Source organism: Elgaria multicarinata, chromosome 10 (genome assembly GCF_023053635.1).
Source record: "Elgaria multicarinata webbii isolate HBS135686 ecotype San Diego chromosome 10, rElgMul1.1.pri, whole genome shotgun sequence".
Lineage (NCBI taxonomy): Eukaryota > Metazoa > Chordata > Lepidosauria > Squamata > Anguidae > Elgaria > Elgaria multicarinata.
The window spans coordinates 45,587,914-45,610,647 of NC_086180.1; the positions used below are offsets into that span (position 1 = coordinate 45,587,914).

At 41.1% G+C, this 22,734-nt stretch overlaps 2 protein-coding genes across 3 annotated transcripts in view; both read left to right on the forward strand.

Annotated features, from left to right (window-relative positions):
- The window catches only part of SCOC (short coiled-coil protein), a 652,090-nt gene that overhangs the window by 443,339 nt on the left and 186,017 nt on the right, over positions 1–22,734 (forward strand). The window lies entirely within an intron of this gene.
- IL15 (interleukin 15) overlaps positions 15,726–22,734 on the forward strand; it is a 35,299-nt gene continuing 28,290 nt past the window's right edge. For both annotated transcript variants that reach the window (XM_063136359.1, XM_063136360.1), the window contains exons 1-2: positions 15,726–15,813; positions 20,863–21,054. The gene's annotated coding sequence lies outside the window, so the exon portion shown is untranslated. The remainder of the gene's footprint in view (positions 15,814–20,862; positions 21,055–22,734) is intronic.

A 22,734-nucleotide genomic window follows, 5' to 3' on the forward strand; every position in this document is an offset into this window, starting at 1 on the left:
GATTTGCTGCCCCCAACCCACAGCAGTGAAATCACAGGGTTTGTGGCAAAATGGCAGCAAAGCAGCACCACTTTAATTTATATCTGTAAATTAAAGTATGTCAATAACTTGTAAATTAAAGTATATCAGTAATTCACAAATGTAATTTGAATTTAGAATTCATACACTTGGTTTCAACTACAATTGCAATGTAATTAGTCATACTTACAGTTGACCCATTGAAATCAATGTAATTTAAGTTAGTCATTACTAACTTACATCAATATATTCTAAATACGACTAAGACTGGCTGGAATCCCACATGTTTTCTCCTACAACATCAGGTTCCAAGATAATCTAATATTTCCATGTACTTCTGTCATTATTTCAGTTGAGTCTTGTTCTGGAATTTCAGATGTTTCTTATTCCTCAAGTTCTGTATAATATTTTTCCACTATTTTTCTTTTTTCAGGATCTACTTGGCATAGATGTATAATATGTATAAGCAAGGGGCTGATAGAGCCTTTGTTCTGAGTTTAGTTCTGGTGACTATATTTCAAAATGCACTTGTACACATTCTAACATGGGTATAATCAGCTCATATAAAATGAAACTGATATTAAACCAGTAAAGCATAGGGGGAAATGGTTACGTCATCCATCTATGCATTGAGTCTGAAATGTGGGTGAAAGAGCCCAAAAAATCCACTCGGTGTTTAAAGTGAGGGCTGTTATGCATGGAAAACTAAGCTTGAAAGAGGTTGGGCTGTGGTTCTGAGAAGTTACAAGGGTTGGATCTAGGAAGCTGGGGAGCTTGAAAGCTAAGTGGAGAGCTGCCTGTATGATGCTGGATTGCTGCTGCTTTTGCTAACCCCTTGAGCTTTCTCTGCTGCAGGGTGGAGGCAGCTAATCTCGACGCAGAGGGAAAGAGCAGTGCTTCCGGTGACCATGCGGCTTACCGGCCTGCCTGGGCAGACAGTGACCTTCCACCTGGGAATGCCTCTGCATTGATGCTGGAGCGAGGATAGATGGCAGAAGAGCCATATTGACCTTGCGCCCATTGAAAAAATCAGTCCCTGACTTTTTAAATGCAGAGTTTCACCAGAAAGCCCCACGGTGGCTACGAGGTGGCTGCTGTATCATATAACTGATGCATTAACTGATGATTTATTTGTATTTGTAATTATGTATTTTAATATGTTTCTGTAAACTGCTTAGAGATATCTTTTGATATGGTAAGTGGTATATAAATTGATTAAAATAAATCAATCAATAAATCTTATATCAGGCACAAACTTCTGAAAGCAACAGTGTCAAGTCATGCCAAATACTTGGGTAAAATGGCTCCTCTCTCTGTGCCCAGCAAATTACCAACTACTGATATTAGAAAGGAAGCCTAGCTTCTGTCTCCAGCTGAAGGCACATATCAAAAGATGACACTGCATGTTTATAGGATCTTTCCTGAAAAATGGTTAGAGTGGCATGTTTTGCTTTAGCAATGTCCTATGGAATTTATTACCACAAGATGTAGTGACGGCCACCAACTTGGATGTTTTTAAATGGGAATTAGACAAACTCATCAATGGCTACTAGTCAGTATGACTATATATTCCTCCAGTAACAGAGGCAGCATGCTCATATATGACAATTGCTGGGAATCTGAACAGGAGAATATGCTGCATTCGTGATGTACTGGTTATGGGCTTCCCAGGGGCATCTGGTTGGCCACTCTTGGAACAGAATGCTTGATAGGCCTTTGGTCTGATGCAACAGGGCTCTTCTTACCTACTTATGGCATCCTGTTAAAATTTTATCAGGTTCTGCCTCTATGATGGTCCAGTTCTTGGATAATTTATCACCGTGGGAGTCTAGAATCATAGAATAGTAGAGTTGGAAGGGACCTAAAGGGCCATCGAGTCCAATCCCCTGCTCAATGCAGGAATACACCCTACAGCATACTTTACAGATAGTTGTCCAGCTGCCTCTTGAATGCCTCTAGTGTGGGAGAGCCCACAACCTCCCTAGGTAACCGGTTCCATTGTCATACTGCTCTAACAGGATTTTTTTCCTGATGTCCAGCCGGAATCTGACTTCCTTTAACTTGAGCCCGTTATTCCGTGTCCTGCACTCTGGGAGGATTGAGAAGAGATCCTGGCCCTCCTCTGTGTGACAACCTTTTAAGTATTTGAAGAGTGCTATCATGTCTCCCCTCAATCTTCTCTTCTCCTGGCTAAACATGCCCAGTTCTTTCAGTCTCTCTTCATAGGGCTTTGATTCCAGACCCCTGATCATCCTTGTTGCCTTCCTCTGAACATGCTCCAGCTTGTCTGCTTCCTTCTTGAAGTGTGGAGCCCAGAACTGGACGCAATACTCTAGATGAGGCTTAACCAGGGCTGAATAGAGAAGAACCAGTACCTCACGTGATTTGGAAGCTATACTTCTATTAATGCAGCCCAAAATAGCATTTGCCTTTCTTGCAGCCATATCGCACTGCTGGCTCATATTCAGCTTGTGATCTACAACAATTCCAAGATCCTTCTTGTTTGTTGTATTGCTGAGCCAAGTATCCCCCATCTTGTAACTGTGCATATGGTTTCTATTTCCTAGATGTAGAACTTGGCATTTATCCCTATTAAATTTCATTCTGTTGTTTTCAGCCCAGCACTCCAGCCTATCAAGATCACTTTGAAGTTTATTTCTGTCTTCCAGGGTATTAGCTATCCCACCCAATTTTGTGTCATCTGCAAATTGGATAAGCATTCCCTGCACCTCCTCATCCAAATCATTAATAAAAATGTTGAAGAGCACTGGGCCCAGGGCTCCCAGTGATTTCCTCCCCCCAGTTTGAGAAGGTACCGTTGATAAGCACTTTAGTTATTGTGTGTGTGTGTGTGTGTGTGTGTGTTTGTGTATATGTATGTATGTATGTGTGTGTGTGTGTGTGTGTGTGTGTGTGTGTGTATATATATATATATATATATATATATATATATATATATATATATATATATATATATGAAAAATCAGCTATGAACCTGGCTCATGACTGGCTCCTGTGATCTAGTTCTCAGCTATAAATAGGGTGAACACTCAACAACCACTTGAACTCAATTCACATTAACAGTCTGAGCTGAAAAATTCTTGTGTGTTATTGTATCCCCCAAATGCACTGACAAATTTCCATTTGTCCAATTCAGTCACAGTAAGTTAGCCTAGTTTACATTTTCATTTGAGTTTTGTCCTCTTCAAAAGAACTTGAACGAAAGAAATTTAGTGGAAAGGGCACAGGGTTTAAAAATAGCCCAATATAAAGCAATGCACATCAGGGGGGATTCCACACGTCGTACTGAGGTCGCTTCCATGCGCCCCCAGTGCACCCCCAAAGCGATTGTGTAGCTTGCCTGGAAGAGACGAGGAAGAGGCGTCCTTGCCGCCGCCGCCGCCACCCACCTACCTCCTCGCCGGCCGGGTCGGAGAGCTCAGCGGAAGAAGGCGGGGTGGAGAGCCTTCTTCGGCCGAGCTCTCCGACCTGGCCGGCGAGGAGGTAGGTGGGTGGCGGTGGCGGTGGCAAGGACGCCTCTTCCTCGTCTCTTCAAACAGGCAAGTTACACGATCGCTTTGGGTGCGCACTGGGGGCGCATGGAAGCGCCCTCAGTACGTGTGGAATCAGCTCAGGAGGAAAACTAGTAAGATTATGTATTGTACTGTAACAGACTCGTTGAACTGTGGCTATCAGAATGCCTTACATATATTCACTGAAGAAAGCAAAGCTTAAGAAAGCAATACCTTCAACTTATGCAATTTTAGAGTGAAATATAGGAGTATCTATTTTCTTTTTGGAAGTCAACCTTGGATCTCATAAAGGCAGTTAAGCCCAAACCTAATTTCTCACAAACACATGACTTCAAATATGATTTAGGCTGCAATATTAAATACATTTCCTGGCGCATAAGCTCCATTGAACACAGTGGGATATACTCCATGTAAGCATGCATAGGATGGTGCTGTTAATCACGTGAGTCTATTTAAGATTGAGATTTCTAGCACATGCAAGAAGAAATATCAGCTATGTGACTGGGTTATATCCTTTTAGGCTTGTAACTGAAGGATTTGAGGTTCACAATTCACATGTATAAGATTATGTGTACAAAAGTGAGTGTGGTCTGAGTAGTTGAAGGCACCTACATTTTTCCACCAGTGAATCTAATAGAAGCATGGGGATAGAGTGAGGGCAAGTAAAGTTCCATTGAAGAAGTTCAGAAAAAGATGTTGAGACAGCCATGTGGCATGTCTATTTTGGCTTTATGTTACCAGAAACCAAAGACTGGCTGGGTTCAGACATCACGATAACCAATGGTGGTTTAAGTAGTCAACCATCAGTTGAGTGGTCAATGGTTGGTTATCGTGTTGTCTGTTGGGCAAAAAACACCCCACGGTTGATTATTTCCCCAAAATAACCAACTGAGATAACCAATGCTCTGCACAGTTGACTATCTGCACAACTGTTGGTTAGCATGTTTTCTGTCGGGCTCAGTGGACTATTTTGCAGGGTTGAGTGGACTATTTTGGCTGGCTACAGAGTTCCTGGGCAAGAGTGGCCAAAACTGCAATGGCTGCTACAGCCGGCACAACTTGCAGAGGCTGCTGGGATAGCACTGGGAGGATTGAGGGAAGGTGGGGAGAAGGGTGGGGGCTGTGTCAGTCAAATGCCGGGTTGACTATTAGTCCACTCAATGCCAGTCCCAACCATTTCACAGTTGTGTAGGAACATGTTAGCTGAGTTTGGATGACATATTAGGCAACGGAGGGGGTAATAACACTCACCATGCATTATTCTCCTGGTACTCCTCATATGACATGTTGCCCCTCCCCCATCATGCAACTGAAAGTCACGGCATCCTTCTGGGCTGCCGGTGCTCCAACCTCCCTCCTCTGTCAGTCTAAGTGACCACATCCCATCAGCCATTGCGAGTTCCGCCAGCTGTATAGGAGCAGCCAAAGTGTTTTTGGTCGCTCCTGCCAGAGAACTCTATGGCCAATGGAGTAGTGCACTGAACAGAGGAGGGAAGCCCTCCACACAACATCTTAATCAATTGATTATTTGATAAGCAATGGAGCAGCCAGTTGTCTTTCTCTGTTGCTTAAAATGGCAAAATAGCGTACTCTCAGTTGTGTTGTGTGTCCTCCCCACAACGCAATAATCAACTCGACCGACTGTAGTCTCCTGCCCCGTTGATTATTGTGTTGTCCAAACCCAGCTGTTGTGTGGGGAGTACCTGCAAAATAACCAACTGTGAGTTGACTATTTATTTATTTATTTATTTATTTATTTATTTATTACATTTTTATACCGCCCAATAGCCGAAGCTCTCTGGGCGGTTCACAAAAATTAAAACCACAGTAAAACACCCAACAGGTTAAAACACAATTACGAAATACAGTATAAAAAGCGCAACCAGGATAAAACCACACAGCAAAGTTGATATAAGATTAAAATACAGAGTTAAAACAGTAAAATTTTAATTTAAGTTAAAATTAAGTGTTAAAATACTGAGTGAATAAAAAGGTCTTCAGCTGGCGACGAAAGCAGTACAGTGTAGGCGCCAGGCGGACCTCTCTGGGGAGCTCGTTCCACAACCATTGACTAAAGTGTTGTCTGAACGCAGCCACTGACAATATGAAGAATAAACTACTGTAAAATAGAAATATATGAGGGAATATTAAGCATGTGAAAAATATTTAGAAAGACTTTACAGATGCAGTACCACTATCCAAGTACTTATAAGCTAAGAGGTAAGATTTTGTTGACCCATGTAACCATGCAGCATTTACAATGCATTCCTAAGCAGTGTGAATTCTTTAGCTTTAACTGTAAATGGAGCAGCTTAACTTCTGTAAGAGCCAAAGCGCATTTTGCCTTTTTAGTCCAGAGTGCCTACTGCTTTCAGCATTGCAAAATTTCACTATAGCATATCAAAGACTCCCTGTTCTATGGGTTCATATCACATCATCTTTTTGTTGAGCTTATTCTCTGATAGTTTTGGAACTGTCAACCTGTCTTGTTCACCTCTTCTAATAACTAACTCTTCTACATTTTCTCAGAAAACACACACAACATGAAAGGCATTTTTCTGTATGTTCACTATTTTTAATGTTGCCTGTACATTGATTTTTCTGCTGCATTTTCTAACTAATATAGAGGTTTGAAGTACTGCTGATCCCTATCCTTAACTTAAATACAACTGCACCAGTTTTCCCCTGCTAAATGTTTGGAGCCTGGGCACTGACCAACCTAAGAGCTGCTGAGCTTTAACAGCATAGCACCATCATGTCATTCCTTGATCTTGAATTAGCTGTGGACCATAGCACACATTACTTTACTCTAGATCAAGCACAGGGTATCAATACGGAATGGGATCCTAGCAAGGGAGTTGATGGCTGATCCAGATTAGAACTACAATAGGGGAGAAAGGACTAAGGCCTTCTTACTTCCACCCCTTCAGGCTAGGATACATATCTAGATTGGGGCCCTGCACTTACTCTAGAGTAAAAAAGGAGAAAAACAGCATAGCTGCTTGCTTCATCTTTAACATTAGCATGTGCTTAGGGTGTAAGTGATGTTTTAGTAGTTAAGAAGAGCCAGGTGTATTATTAACATTTTTTTGGCAAGTGAAAGAACTTTTCAATGTCCTCACATGGCCTTATGCCAAATGGTATGATTGAAAGTCATCATATCTCTGCAGCTGCCCTTTTCTCTGGTCATTTCAACATCATCTGCATCATTATAAAGCTTTGTCGGTTATGTTGACATTTTTTCCCTTCAGTCTTTTCAGTCTTTATACATATTTGCATAGATAAAATAGTTTTGACCTTTCCTAGGAGTTTTGTCTTTCCATAAAACTACAAGAATTAAGTGAGATCTGCTACCTTTTGAGGTAATTGGATTAGCTCAGATATTTTCAATACCTACTTCAAGTCAGTACAAATGGTCTGACATCAAATGAGGTTAAAAAGTCCCCTATAAACTATGACTGCTGTTATGAAATTTAATTAAGATAGAACAACAGGCCATTCAAATGAAAAACCATGGTGCAAAAAAGATGGCAGGATGGAAAAAAAAACCTCTGCTATTGTCATTAAAGCTAATTGGAAGTAGGGGTTTTAAATGAAGATGTAATTAATGGGCTAATGAAAAGCATAGTAAGATTGTTATTAGCAATAAAATTTGAAATATACATATAGAACCAGTTAAGGTGATCATATCTTTAGAGTTATTACAAAGTAAAACTCTTCACATTATGCAGAGTTTTATCAGCTGATAATACAAGAAAAGAACTGAGCAGGAATAATGAAATTTTCTGCTCTTTCACCCTTTCACTTAGAGAAAATTACATGATAATTGCCATATATTAGGTGTTTGCTTAGGTAGGGTGACCATATGAAAGGGAGGACAGGGCTCCTGTATCTTTAACAGTTGTATTGAAAGGGGAATTTCAGCAGGTGTCATTGGTATATATGGAGAACCTGGTGAAATTTCCTCTTCATCACAACAGTTAAAGCTGCAGGTGCCCTGCCCTCTTTTAAATCTGGTCACTCTAGTATAGCTCCTGCACTTTAACTGTGGTGATGAAGAGGAAATTTCACCTGGTTCCCCATATATACAAATGACACCTGCTGAAATTCCCTTTTCTATGCAACTGTTAAAGATACAGGATCCCTCTCCTCCTCTTCATATGGTCACCCTAGCTTAGGTAAACTGCCCATTCTAATATTTTAGCACAGCCTGCCTAAGAAGTATTATATATAGGTAACATCAGAGTTGGCGTAGAGGAAGTATCACACTATTACATTTCCATGCTATAAACATCGAACCTGAGAATGTGTACAATGTAGGGCCATGCTATAGGGAATTGCCAATTGGTTGTGATTCCCTTAACATATATTCACATAAAATATTGGGCCTTTTCAGACAACATGCTAAGCAATGGTTAGGCCACTAACTAGGGTGACCATAATGAAAGGCGGACAGGGCTCCTGTATCTTTAACAGTTGCATAGAAAAGGGAATTTCAGCAGGTGTCATTTGTATGCAAGCAGCACCAGGTGAAGTTCCTTCTTCCTCACAACAGTTAAAGGTGCAGGAGCTATACTAGAGTGACTAGATTTAAAAGAGGGCAGGGCACCTGCAGCTTTAACTGGTGTGATGAGGAAATTTCACCAGGCTCCCCATATATACAAATGACACCTGCTGAAATTTCCTTTTCAATACAACTGTTAAAGATACAGGAGACCTGTCCTCCTTTTCATATGGTCACCCTACGCTAACCCTTTTGCAGCAAATTATTAGTAAGCATGTTTAGGGTAAGAGAAAATGGAGATTGTAGAGAATTGACGAAGTTTGAGGAATTAATAGTTAAGAAAGAAAATGATAAGGGAAAAAGAACAGTGTCAAAAGGATTAATGAGTGAAATATATAGAATACTGTTGGAGAAAGGGTCGATGGATAGTTCAGGTAAAATGGTTTGGGAGACAGACTTGAATGTACAAATAGGACAACAGAGCTGGGAGGGACTACGGAAACAAAGAGCGTTGAGAAATATGTCAGTAAGAATAAAAGAGAATTATTTTAAAATTATATGGAGGTGGTACCTAACCCCGGTTAGATTAAATAAGATAAATAATCAACATTCAGCAAATTGTTGGAGAGGATGTGGGGGAAAAGGAACGTATTTACATATGTGGTGGGAATGCAAATATGTACAAAAATTGTGGAAGATGGTGTTTTTGGAGATTGAAGAAATTGTGGGAATGAAGATAGAGCGAACACCTAAAGTAGCATTACTGTCACTATTTGAAGATTTAAAATGTAAAAAAGAAACTAAGGAATTGATAACGAATTTGCTGACTGCAGCAAGATTGATTGTAGCTAGGAACTGGAAGATTCTATTGAAGAATGATATAAAGAAGTATGGGATATAGCTATTAATGATAAATTGACTTGTAATATTAAATGGAGAAGAGGTATAGCTAAAACAAATGATTTTGAAAGAATTTGGAAACAGTTCCTAATATTTGTGTTTTCTAAGGGAAGTGGGGAACCACCAGCAGAAGAAAGTATGAGATTTTGGAATCAGGAATGAGATCCCGAGGTGGGGGGTGCACTTGTATGTTAAGTTTGATTATGTTATATAGCTATGATATCGATGTTATTCAACATTTATATAGTATGTTGTTTTGTTTTAATTGTAATGGTGTATGTTTAAGTATTGTAGAAAATATTTTTTTTAAAAAAAGTAAGCATGTTTAAACTGTGGCTATGTAGCCACCATGGTTAGGAATGGTTCACCTGACATGCTAAGTCATGCATCGCACAACACACTAAGCCACAATGTGGCAAATGTTTCATTCCTGGGCAAGGTCCTTGAGCGGATGGTTGTGGGCCTGCTCCAGACACTCTTGGATGAGACTGATTATCTGGATCCATTTCAGTTGTGTTTCAGGCCTGGTTTTGGCAAGGAAACAGCCTTGGTCGCCCTGTATGATGACCTATGTTGGGAGAAAGACAGGAGAGTGTGACTCTGTTGATTTTCCTTGATCTCTCAGCGGCTTTCGATATCATCGACTATGGTATCCTTCTGCGCCGACTATATGAGTTGGGAGTGTGAGGTACTGCATTGCAGTGGTTCCGCTCCTATTTGGCTGGTCAGCTCCAGAAGGTGGTGATTGGGGAACATTGCTCAGCCCCATAGATTCTCCAGTATGGGGTTCCACAGGGGTCAGTCTTGTCTCCCATTTACATGGAACCGTTAGGTGCGGTCATCCGGAGTTCTGGAGTGCGTTGTTATCAGTACGCTGATGACACACAGCTCTATTTCTCCTTCCCATCTTTTTAATAATTTGCTGCTTTTAATAATGTATTAGTTTTAAATGTTTTAATTAGTTATGTGTATTTTATTGTGTTTGTATTTGTATTGTACCCTGCCTCGATCTAGAGGCAGAGGCGGGTAACAAATATTTTATTATTATTATTATTATTATTATTATTATTATTATTATTATTATTATTATACCAAAAGGGCAGCAGTTGAACAGAGAACAAGACTAAACAATGCTAAAAGGCACACAACTGCATACAAAGTCAATTGTTTTATACAACATAAGTAAAAAAAAATTATAAGACAGATAAGTCAACTAATTAAAACATCAAATCTTGGATGCACCATTGCTTCAGCATTTTACCAAAAACTCTCATAGATATGATGAGTTCAAGTTTTTGGTTATTGATAGAGTATCAATAACCAATCATGATAACCTTCTTTTAAGGAAGGAAGCAGTAAGGGTTTTCAAGCTTGACACTGTACAACCGCATGGCCTGAATGTTAGTTTGGAATTGGCATTCCTTCTTGGAAAGTAATGTTGATAGATGTTCCTTTTTTACTACCAGTATCAATATTGCTGTTGTAGTCAGCATTACATACAGTATATGCTCCTGTACCTTTAAGATTTGTGTATAAAATAACCTAATAAGGTAGAGGGAAAACACCTGTCTACAGTATTGCGTTGTTAAAGCATTTGGATCACTTGCCGGAGATTGAGGTTTGAATTCTTTATTATTCTCCCGTCATTGTGCTTATCTTATTATGTTCCTAAAACCTTTCTTTATCATGCAGAAAAAAAACTTTTGGAGGGCTTTAACTAAAAACAGTACAGAATGACTATTTAAAGTCTGCAAACCCATACTCCCATGGCATTGCTCGGTCACAGAGGTGAGTAATAGGGATGTGCTCCGCTTCTCTTGGGTTCAGAGAAGCAGGAGCAAGGCGGCCTAATTCGCCTCCAAAAAAGGCGGAGGCGAAGAGAGTCAGGGGGGCTGTGGATCGAGGCGAAGAGGATCGCCTCAATCCGGAGCTTCGCCTGCAGGTAAGTGGGGGGGAGGGGGACTAATCTGGCGCTGCTGGCACCGCCATCCATGCGGCGGCAGCACCAGGTAAGGGAGCAGGGAGGAGGGACGCTTACCTTCCTCCGTCGCGGGCTTCAATTGAGGCCCCGGTTGAAGCCGAAAGTGAAGGCTGAGGCCTCTTCCGGCTTCAACTGGGGCCTCAATTGAAGACCGCGATGGAGGAAGGTAAGGAGGTGGGGTGGGTGGCTTATCTTGCACCGCCGCCGCCGTCCAGATACCTCCTACTAAGTAACAGATGGAGCTCCCTTGGCTCTAATTTTTGAGGAAATTAATCTTTGTCTGGCAGTTTACCATTGTTCTGGCACTAAGAATAAGCTTTTAATATGAAGAAAGTTGGCTGAAATTTCAAAAAGCTAAACTCCTATAAGTACAGACATGCATTTCCTAAGAATGATACCTATTTATTAGATTACTTAAAAAACAGACAACGATGAGTCACAGATCTGATACAGCAAAATGCTCAGATACTTACAGAGTTTCAATAATTCTTGGATCTACAACTACTTGAAATTCTCTTTCACCAGTTGTGACTAGATAATGGGTCAGTTTCTTCCACTGTTCTGTTACTAAGTCGATGGTAGCTTTATGCATCTTCATGGATTAAGGGTTACAAAAAATGTAAATTGATACCAAAAGTTCTCTTTAGGCAGGAAATAATAGTCAACGAAAGGGAGAAGCTTACCTTCTCCCCTGCAAGGAATGCAAATCAATATTCTAGTCAAAAATCCAGTTCATATACTCTAATATTATTCCCTTGACAATTTGTTCAAGTCTAGTTAAGATGTTCAGCTATTAATCAGCTACAGCATGTTGGAGCCCTTCTACACGAGACATTTATTCTGTGCTCATGATTGTGCGCTCATGGTAGTTCGCAGGTGTCTTACTGTTCCCATTCTTTGCAATCATTGGTAAGTCTGGTATTTCCATGAATGGCAGCATGAAGCCCTGGTGCAATTGCACAATTCTGCTACACCACAGTGGTTGTGTAATGAAACATATACAAAGGCCGAGAAAGAAACTCCCAAGGAAAAAAAAAACTATGTAAAGGAGCCAATCTTAATTCCACAAAGAATCCAGAAGCAGAAGCCTCGGTAAAGAAGTGGGTTAAAAGCTACAGGTTAAAAAGCCCTTGTTTGAAGTTAAACACAAGAATCCACTTCTATTCCTTTTCAGGTCTCTGGGCAGCCTGTTACTTTGCGATAATGCTGATACCTTTTTCCAGGAATGCCACATGATTTTGCTTGGATTCCTAGTATTTAGTGTCAAAGGTCCAATGAAAACCAATTCGTAGTGGCTTTTGAATGCAATCTTAGGCCACAGCTAGACCTAAGGTTTATCCTGGGATCATCCAGGGTTCGCCCCTGCCTGATCACTGGATCCCCTGTGTGTCACCTAGATGAACAGGTTTGACCTCTGGATGATCCAGGGATAAACCTTAGGTCTAGCTATGGCCTTAATCTTTGAAGATATAACCTGCACATCAACTAGCTTGCCCAGATAACACTCTTGGGGGTCATCTACTCTTAATGTTCTCAGAATGAATGAGTCCCCACCCTTATGTCATCTTTGAAAGCTCAAGCTAAAGGCCTTACACATTTGATTATTCTTTCATCTTAACAGTCTTGTTTTAAATGCTTATTTAACAAAGCACTGTTATTGCTTTGTTCTAAGTTACATAATTCATAGATAAGGAGGGCAGATGTCAGCTTTCAGCACACACACACACACACACTGTCTGGGTTCAGATCACACGCTAACCAATGTTTGTGTGAGAAGTCAACTCTGCAGCAAGTTGTGTTTCTCAGTTGGTTATTTTGGGTAATAGTCAACCGTGGGGTGGTTTTTGCCTGACAGACAATAACCAACTGTTGACCACTAAACTGACGGTTGACTACAAAAACCACTGTTGGGTATTGTGTTGTCCGAACCCAGCCACTATGGGCTATGGAATTGCATGTGTTGGGTTTGGATGAGAATGTCAGGGCTGGTAGTAGTATGAAAAGCCAAATGCTGGTTTCCACAAAGCAAGCCAGCTGGGAGAGGCAAGCAGGAAAGCAGCCAAACCAGGAGGTAGAAAGCAGATCATTTGGGCTGAAAACAACTTGGTCTTCTCCATAGAAGCAATTTGCTCAGAGGAGCAGCCAGAAACTGAGAGTTTATGCAAGTAAACCACATTATCCAAATTCAAATTGATGAAATAGACACTAGCGGCAGAATAACAATGGACACTTGTCAAGTCCCAAGTGGTTACAGTTTTGCTAGTATGCCTGTGAATGAGGAGAAAGGTGTATCTGTTTTTGTTATTGGCTAAGTGTTCTAACTCAATGGATAAATGTGATATTGACCGTGGTAGAAATGCAAGCGTTCCCTTGGGATACACATAACAAATAATCAATTTCTTAATGTGTTTCCACTTTGCAAGTTAACTGACATAGCCTTAAATTGTTGCAAATTGGGTGACATTGCCTTAATTTTCTATCTTAATATAATATGACCACATTGTATTTAACAATTACATTTGTTGGTAAATTCAGGTTAGTATTTTAATTCAGGTTAGTGGTTGCCTCTTGTAAACTATTCACTTTGTTTGTCATTGCAATTAAATTACTGAATTGTAATTTAGTTGCTCATTAGTGATGTTAATTGTCTATATCTTGCCAAATAGCCTGCACCCACTAGAAATGAGACTTGCATATATTAGAAAGGGCTATTTTGTTCATGGTTAGTGCATCAGAATAATATATGCTATAAATAAGAACCTTGCTATGGTTAGTACTGTTTGATGGCTATTAGGTGTCCCTTGGTTAATTAGGAAGCACATTTTTGTGTCATTAAGAAAATGAATGTGAATTTAATGTAGAGGGATTGCAGGTGTTACTGCAGGCATGCTTTAGCATAATATTGTCTGACACCTGCATTACTTTTGAATACTTCTAGCAATTTTATGTGCATGATCTTGTTCTAAAATTAAAGAGCAAGTGTATTTTAACCTCTTAAGTGCTAACCTCAGAAGGTAAGTTTGTTTCCTACAAGTTACATCCAACCAGTGACACCTGAGTCATTTCTATTTCTTCTGGCTCTTGACAAAATTGAGTTTTGTTAATTGATTTTTTCAAATCTCAATCTTCTGTTTTGTCTCCTTGTCCTTTGGCCACTGTGACATATCTCTGTGCAGTTAGATAGCTCATCCATCATAAAAACCAGGTCACACCTCTTTGCACAAACTATTCAATATAGTACATTGCAGACTGGTGGGTATGAAACAAAGACACTTGGCATGGACTACAGTAGCATGTGTGGATGAGAGCTAATATTGAATGAATGGCTTTGAGAATATTATCTTGTACCCAAAATTTGACCTAATTGTTATTCTTATACAGACTATGGCTAAGTTTGGATGACACTTTAGTCAATGGGGGGAGGGGAGGCAACTCACCATTTGTTATGTTGCCGGTACTCCCCACACAACATATTGTCCCGCCCCCGATTGTGTGGCTGAAAGTTTCAATGTCCTTCCAGGTGGCTGGTGCTCCTCCCTCAGCCCTCCCAGCCCTATCCCATCATGCATTGCAAGTTCTGCTGGCTGTACAGGAGCAGCCAGGGCGCCTTTGGTCACTCCTGCCAGAGAACTCTATGGCCAATGGAAATAATGCATGGTACACACAATGGAGCTTGTCACGTGACATTTTAATTAATGGGTCAATGATGGAGCTCAGATAAGCAACGGAGCAGTCCATTTTTTTCTCCGTGGGTTCGGCTATGGGGCGGTATATAAATGTAATAAATAATTAAAAATTAAAAAATAGTATGCCATGAGTTGTATGCCTATTGTGTGTGTCCACCTCCCTGACATGATAAGCAACACAACGGACGATTGACTCCCCCCATCCCAGTTGCTTATCGTGTCATCCGAACCCAGCCTATTGGTTGTATCTAACGCTGGGTATCCAAGAGTGGAGCAGAAACTACTGGCAGATTTCCTCTGCCACTTGCAGCTCTCTGTTCACCCCCAGAGGGGACTGTCTGGAGCAGACTGGGCGCATGTGTTGGTCCCAGACTGGGGGCATGTGTGGGAAAGAGTGCATGAGGAAGCCCCACTGTGTGAGCAGATGTTGATTCATGTGCCATTGGATCTAACCCTTAAAAATTACATAAAACCACAATGAGGCACATTTAAGTCACAATGTAGGGTTTGACTGGGCTGGCTCTCATAAGTACAACATATTAATCAGAATAATTTGTTTATCTTCTTCCAGAATGAGGATAAAATAAAACATTTTTTGGTATACCACAAAACACGTTAAAAAGTTTAAATTCCCAGCATGCTGATTTCCAGCAATTTAATCAACCTTGTCAAATTGACAGGATACACTAGCTCTCACACAACATATGTGACTATGTGTCCCTTGTGTGTTTCCCTTTATAGGGGGCGTTCTTTTTATTTTGACTCCTGTGGCCTATTTGGCCTTGATTCACTCCTTTTACAGACTCTTCTGAGTCAGACGAGAAGCAACACTGCCAGTCAGATACTTACTTACTTTATACCTCCTAAATATACCAAACATTTCTATGTAGCGTATACATCTCCCCCACCCCCATGTGAAATAGACAAAATCCAATAAACCTGACAATTAAATAAATTAATGGAAAAAGATCTCAGTCATGGTAAGGAAACAATTAAAAGCACTTAAGAGAGAGAGAGAGAGAGAGAGAGAGGCAGGCAGGCAGGCAGGCGAGGGAGGGGACTGGTCACTTCTCTCGTCCCCTCCCTCCTCGCCTGCCTTCCTTCCCGCTTCTGTATTGCCTTAGCTGCAAGTGCCTCGGGAGGATGCATTTCGCGGGACTCTCAACCAGAAGCTGCGCCTGCTCCTTCGAGGTTTGGCTTCTCTCTCCTCTTCCCTTCTTCACATTTCCCTCAGCTGCTGCTGCTGCTTCTCGGCTGCGTTTTGGCGGGTCGCCCCCCACCGCGACCGTCTCTCTCTGTCGCTGCAATTCCTGGACTTTATTTTGATACAAACGAAAGTAAAAACCGTCGGCGGACAGGGTGGGTCGGTGGGTGGAGGGAGCAGGCACGGAGCGTGTCGCTTGTCACCTCGGGGAAAATAAACAAAGTCCCCACGGGACGTTTTCGGCTCCGTCGCTGCCCCTTCCTATTTTCAGCCCTTGACCAGGACAGCGCGTTGCCTGCTCCAGTATTGTATTTATTTGCTTTGCGATAACAGGCAAACATTTCGCCACTGGCTTCTGAAGGAGGCTAAAGCGACTATTTGATCTCACAAGGGATCTGGTTGTTAGTTGTTTCGAAGTGGGAACTGTAACAAAACGTTGCAGGTTGTCTGGCGTGCTCCTGTTTACTCTTCCAGCCAGCCAGCCATGCCCTACACCAGCCTGGTGGAGCGTCACTAGTGCATTTTATTGGTATTGAAGTGCACTGATAATTATTGAGATGCATGACGCATTCTGTATTCTTTTCTAGCATTATTTCTTATTCCGTATTATCCAAAATACTGTCAACAGTGTGCTATGAAGTATAAATGCACAAGAGGTGCATAGCGTCACCATGATGGGATCCTATCGATATGACAGAAGGTGTAGATCTTTAAGCCTTGCCAGTCCGAGGGGACTCTCGGGGACTACCTGCAGACCTTGAGCCCTGTCTCTTCTCAGCCAGAAAGGGAGAGTGCTGGCTGGAGGATATTATGAGTTGTAATTTGAAGTTGTAATTTGGGGAACGCTGCTCCATTCCATGCCTTCTGCCACCTATTTTATTTTCTGCCTCATCACAGGTAGAATTCCACTCACTAGTCACATCCAGGCTGGACTACTGTAATGCACTGTACATGGGGCTGCCTTTGAAGACGGTTTGGAAACTTCAGCTGGTGCAGAATGAGGCCGCTCCACTATTGGTAGGGGCGAGGCGATTTGATCACATAATGCCTATACTGCACCAGCTGCGCTGGTTACCAGTGTGTTTCCACACTCAAATCAAAGAGATAGTTTTGACCTTTAAAACTTTAAATGGTTTGGGACCAAGTTACTTGAAGGCCTGCCCTCAGCAATATCAGCCTGCCTGCACTTTAAGATCAGAAAGAGAGGCTCTTATCATTTTCCTGACTGTGAAAGCAATTAGGTGGGTGATCACACGGGAGAGGGCCTTCTCTGCAGTGGCCCCACATCTTTGGAACAAACTCCCATTGGAGGTTCTCCATGCACCTTACAGGCTTTTTAAAAAGCCTTGAAAACGTTTACTTTTATTGTGGCCTTCTCATGATGAGCACTGTTACTTCTGCTGTTGCCATTGCTGTTCTTGCTGATTTTATTGTTGGTTTTTATTGTGATTTTATTGTATTTATGTTTTTATTGCTTTTAATATTTTAACTGTTTTTATGTATTTTATTGTTGTACGCTGCCTTGTGACGGTTTCTGCTCTGAAAGACAGCCAAGAAATGTTATAAAGAAAAAAATAAATTGAGCATATTCAATCCACACTAGGTTGCTTTTAAGTTTTGTCCCCTGTGGGATTTTGTTTCAGATTTTTTTTTTTTTGTACTTCTGCAAACCTTGGAGATTCTTCAATGCTTGCTGTTCCCTCTCATTTTGGCTGTATCAGCAACAATGCTCATGTTTGAGCATCAGAAATAAGAGGAAATGGTTACATTTGTATCTCATCCTTCCTCTAAAACAGCCTTTCCCAACCTGGTGCTGTCTAGATGTTTTGGACTTCAATGGCCATCTGCCTCAGCCAGCATGGCCAATTATCAGGAGTGCTGGGAGCTATATCCCAAAACATGTGGAGGAACTACGCTGGGGAAGGTTGCTCTAAGTGGAAGGTTCACCCTTTTTCTCTCTCTGCCACCTCCTTTTCTCTCTCCCCACGCCCTTTTCCTCCATGCCCAAAAAGCTGCCCAGAAAGGTTTCTCTTGCTAGAGGTCTGAATTGAAATTAGGCTGAGGGCCGCATGTTGCCCACCCGTTTTACAGGATCCTTTGATAGTAGCAGCAGGAAAAACTGCTGTCCCAGATCCTGATGACCTGGCTCACATGGTGTTTGTCCATGTAAGCATGGGCACATGTATGGCCCAGGAAGTTTTAAAATTGCTCATGTGTATGCAGAATCAAAGCATGGTGTGAATCCAGAGTATGCTCTGCATGTGTATAACCCTGCCCCAAACCACACCAAAAGCTCAATTTTCTTGGTGTCAATCAGTACTATTATGTTTCTTTGTATCTCTGTAATGAGAAAAAAATATTTTGACCATCAGCCAATATAAACTTGTGATTTCTCATAGCTACATTCCAGACTAGTGAAATCAGCATGGATTCATTTCTTTCTAATGCTCTCAATTTATACAAACTTAATTTGTTTTAAAAAATTACTTTTAATGTGGTGAGGTTGGTCTGGAAACTGCAGCTAGGGCAAAATTCTAGGCTGCTGAGTGGGACAGCCTGTCGGGAGGATATCATCACACCAGTTCTGAAGGAGTTGCATTGGCTGCCAATAAGCTGTCGAGCCAAGTTCAAGGTGCTTGTGCTAACCTAGAAATCCCTACACAGTTTAGGGCCTGGATACTCCTTATGTGCCTGCCTGAATATTAAGATCTAGCATGGAAGCCTGCTTGGTGGTGTTGCATTTGCCTGGGATTTGATATGTGGCAACTCAAGAGAGGGCATTCTTGATAAAGGTTTATGATTTATTGTTTTATTGGTTTTGTACCCCCACCTTAAAGATTAACATGGATGCCTCTCTGAAAAATATACATTTTAGTTTCACCCAGCATTTCAGCCATGAGTTGAAAGTATACATAATCTTAGCATTAGGATCCCAAATGGTCATCATTAAGAATTTGGCTGGCTCATGCTGGGAATTGTAGGACATTTTTCTGTGTAAACATGCATAGGATTGCATCTTTAAGCATCTAGTTCTACCTAAGTATGGCATGCTCTTTACAGAATGCAGAAGATATTTTGGAGTAGAGGCCCATGCTTGTATTTATAGTGTGATCACCTCATTATTCAATAATAGATTGGTTCTAGTGAACACACTTGAATAAATGTCTTATGACAGTCCTTTGATAAAACCAATATACAGAATCTGAGCGAAATCACTCTAAGTATAAACTACTACTTCTATCACTCCTTAGAGATTTCTTACAGCTTGTTAACATTCACTCGTAGCTAGTGTAAAAAGCAACTTTTCAATGCTAGTAATTTTCCATCATAGACACTAGTTAATTGTTACACTATTAAACTGAAGATTGTGATTTATAATGTCCATAATGGAAATAATCTCTAAGTGATCACTCTGTGCTGTCATTTGAAATTACCATAATCTCTTGCAGCATAAAATACAGTACAATGGCTTGTAATGACACACATGTCTTATTACCTGCTGATAAGCTATCAGCAAGGATTTCAGCCTAATTATATAGTACATCTCTTGCCTAACTCCCTAACTCTTCACCCATTTCTTAAGAGAATGTAACCACAAAACTCTTGGCACCCTAACTTGAATGTCTACTTTATTTAATGTTGAAGATGGGCAACAGCAGCTTCCAAGCATTTCACTGGTGTGTTTTAAAAAGTTGTTTATGAAATGGTGGCAGCAGTTTCTTGTTTATCTTTTGTGTACAGAACATAAAGTAATACGTTTAAATTACAGGAAGGGTTTTTGTTTAGCAATGGAAGAAACTCTCATGGATGTTTTAAAATGTTCTGGAGGTTTTCATGAAAAGGATAAGATTTTGTCATTCCCAGTGAGATTTTCCCCTCACTGGGAATGAGCATCTTGTACAGAATAGTACAATCTGTAGGATGTTGTGACAACCCTCTACTTCTGATATAGTCCACAGTGCCCCCTAAAACGTATGGTCAGTTGGTACCCACTGGGCAATCTGAGCTCTCTTCTTCTACTCCAAAATGCAAACAAAACATTAATCCCTTTTCTAGGCTGACTGGTTTGAACCACCTTGGGCTTTGGAGATATAAAGTGCATATAAATTTCTGATTTGCTGGCTAGACTACTGACATCAGAAATGAAGCTATCATGTTATTGGACAGACCAACCATCAACCACTGCAAATAAGCTAGCTTTTACTGAGTATTGATCCCCATAAAAAGGGTCCCCTCAGTCATTCTAGAGCTTTCCTATATACCATGTTATTGGAAGCCAGATTCTTCCCTCTCTCTCTCTCTTTCTCTGTGTGTGCATCATCAGATGAGCGTTTTATTCACGCTCTTTGCTGGGCACTCACAGATTTTCGTGGGTCCCTCTCATGATGTCTGTGTCCTGTGCGCCTCCTGTCCTTTCTAGACTTAATTCGCGCAACAAAAAAACACCCCAGTAATTCTGACTTATTTTTTGAGATGGAAGTTGCTGCTATTTCTTGCTGTGTGCAGGAGAAGTAGCACGATCAAAACAACCCATGGAATGGGCCACATGCATGTTGTTTACTTCCTCTTTTGAAAGAGAAAGAAATGAAGGTGGAGAAGCGATGGTTAAGAAAACACAATTTCCCCCATGTGCTGATGCTCTCTCTCTCTCTCGGAACATCCTCTTTGCAACAAACTCAGCATATGCTCTACGACCCAAGGCTGTATACAAGTAGGTAATGTGATAATGTGGCTAGATAAGTTAGACTGACTTTTTGATTTTTATTTGGAATTCTGTGTATGGGTGTGATTGTTGCCTTCACTGATACCCTGCCATCCTTGATTTCTCTTCTCCCCCCTCAATAATCTCCTTTTTGTATTGGACATTTGTCTATGTTGTTTTAAAAGGGATTTTTTTTACTGAACACGTGAAAGACTGCATGGTTACAAAGCTACTACTTACGTTTTAAGTTTTTTTAGAAGGGTTTTGGAAAGTTCTGTTCCTGTGCTTTGGGAAGAAAAGTCCAAAGCATGTTTCTTTTTTTCTTTTTCTCTAGGTCTAGGCTGAAGGGTGGGGTTGGAAATAGGACTTGGAAACTCCCCAAACAGCTGGACAGACTGGACGTGTCAGGAGATTTATTCTGATTGGTGTTAGCCTAATAGAGATTCTTTTCCTGGGGAACCCATATAAAGAAGGGTCTAAGAGAAAAAGTTATCTTCCCCTCCCAGTCTTGTAACAGACGCAAATGGTAAGTTTTCTAATATACCTTTTAAAATTAATTATTTTGCTTATGAATGCTAATGCATTACAGGTGTGAAGCCATTTTAAAATAAAACAATATTTACTGGTTTTCACTCCTATTGGTTCAACATGCCTGCTGATAACCAGATGATATAGAAGGTTTTTAAATGTTTTCATGATTTACAAATAGGCATATAACAATAATTCAAAACTTGAAATTACTGATTAACAATGGAATCAGGGCATACATGATCAACAGTGAAATCCTATATATGCTTACTGAAAAATAAGCCCAACTGTGTTTAGTGAGTGGGGTTCAGTCTGAATTATATTTGCATACTATTACAGCCTCAGATGAAGTTCCATTGATTTAAACTTAAAAAACCACAACTCTTCAAGTAACCTGTGTTCTGGCATTAATACACTTTAGGCTGTGTGTCTCATCAAATAAGCTAAACTCACATCCAATCCACACTTTAATGTTAATCAAATCTTTTGCTTTATTGAAAGCCGAAACAGCAAGCAACTAATAAAAGCAAAGAATCAATACTTAACAGCAGAAGGGGGAGGAATGGAAGTTGAAGCAGTTGATATACAAGAAATGGTATGGATGAGTGAAAGCATAATACAAGGCCAGGTCTCCCAGTCTGCAGCTCAGGACACTAGCAGAGTCCAGAGGGTGGTCTATTTCTATTGAACAATAAACTGGTTTGAACTGGTTCTCCTTAGGAACAACCAATTGATGCATAATAACAGATAATAAGGCCTGATCAGTTGCTGAATTAACTAAGGGGGGGGAAGACTAGGGAGCAATATGACAACACAATGCCCAGTTGGAGCAGAATAATCTGGGAGCTGTCTGTATGCAGGGAAAGCCCCATGGTGGCTGCAGATCTGCGCTGCCTCAGTTGTGTGACGTAGACACAGCCACCATGGGGCTTTCCTGTGAAGCTGTGCAATGAAAAAGTCAGAGGCTTATCCTGACTTTTTCAATGGGAGCAAATCAATATACCCTTGCCACTGTCTGATGATGCTCCAGGGCCAATCCAGGGGCGGTCCCCGGTGTAAGGAGACCAGTGGTTGGTTGCTTGCCTTCAAGAAGAGGGTGGGGATGGCTCTGGTACCCAGATGGCCACTGGAAACCCTGCGCTCCCTCCTCGGCATTGGGATTACCTGACGTCACCGCAGGAGAGGGAAACCATGGGGTTTCTGAAGGACATGGTGCCAACTCGCTGCCACAGAGACAGCCTCCTGGACAAGATTTATCTAATTGGCAAATGCAGCAGGTAGTGTTACTCTTGGAGAGGTTTTTTGTGGTGACTTCGTAGGTGACTGAACTGACCTATATAGGGGTAGTTCCTCTAAGGAATAAAATGGGAAGGTGAACATTTAAGAGTCTGAATACAAGTTCCTGTGGTTTGAATTTTGGAGCTTCCATAACTGCAATTTCAATTCTGTTGGTTTGATGACACAGCTGTACCCTCAGGGCCATGTCTAAGTTTGAGGATACCCTCAGCAAAGAAAATGTATGGGGTGGGGGAGTTATACATATGTTTGTGTCATTGTTTGGGTGTGGCTATTTCCTTCCTCATATAGCAGCCTTCTGTGCTTCCAGTACAGCAGGGCTCTCTATGGACTTTAGATTTACTGAGTTAGGACATTTGTCTTTTTCAACAGATAAGGTTAA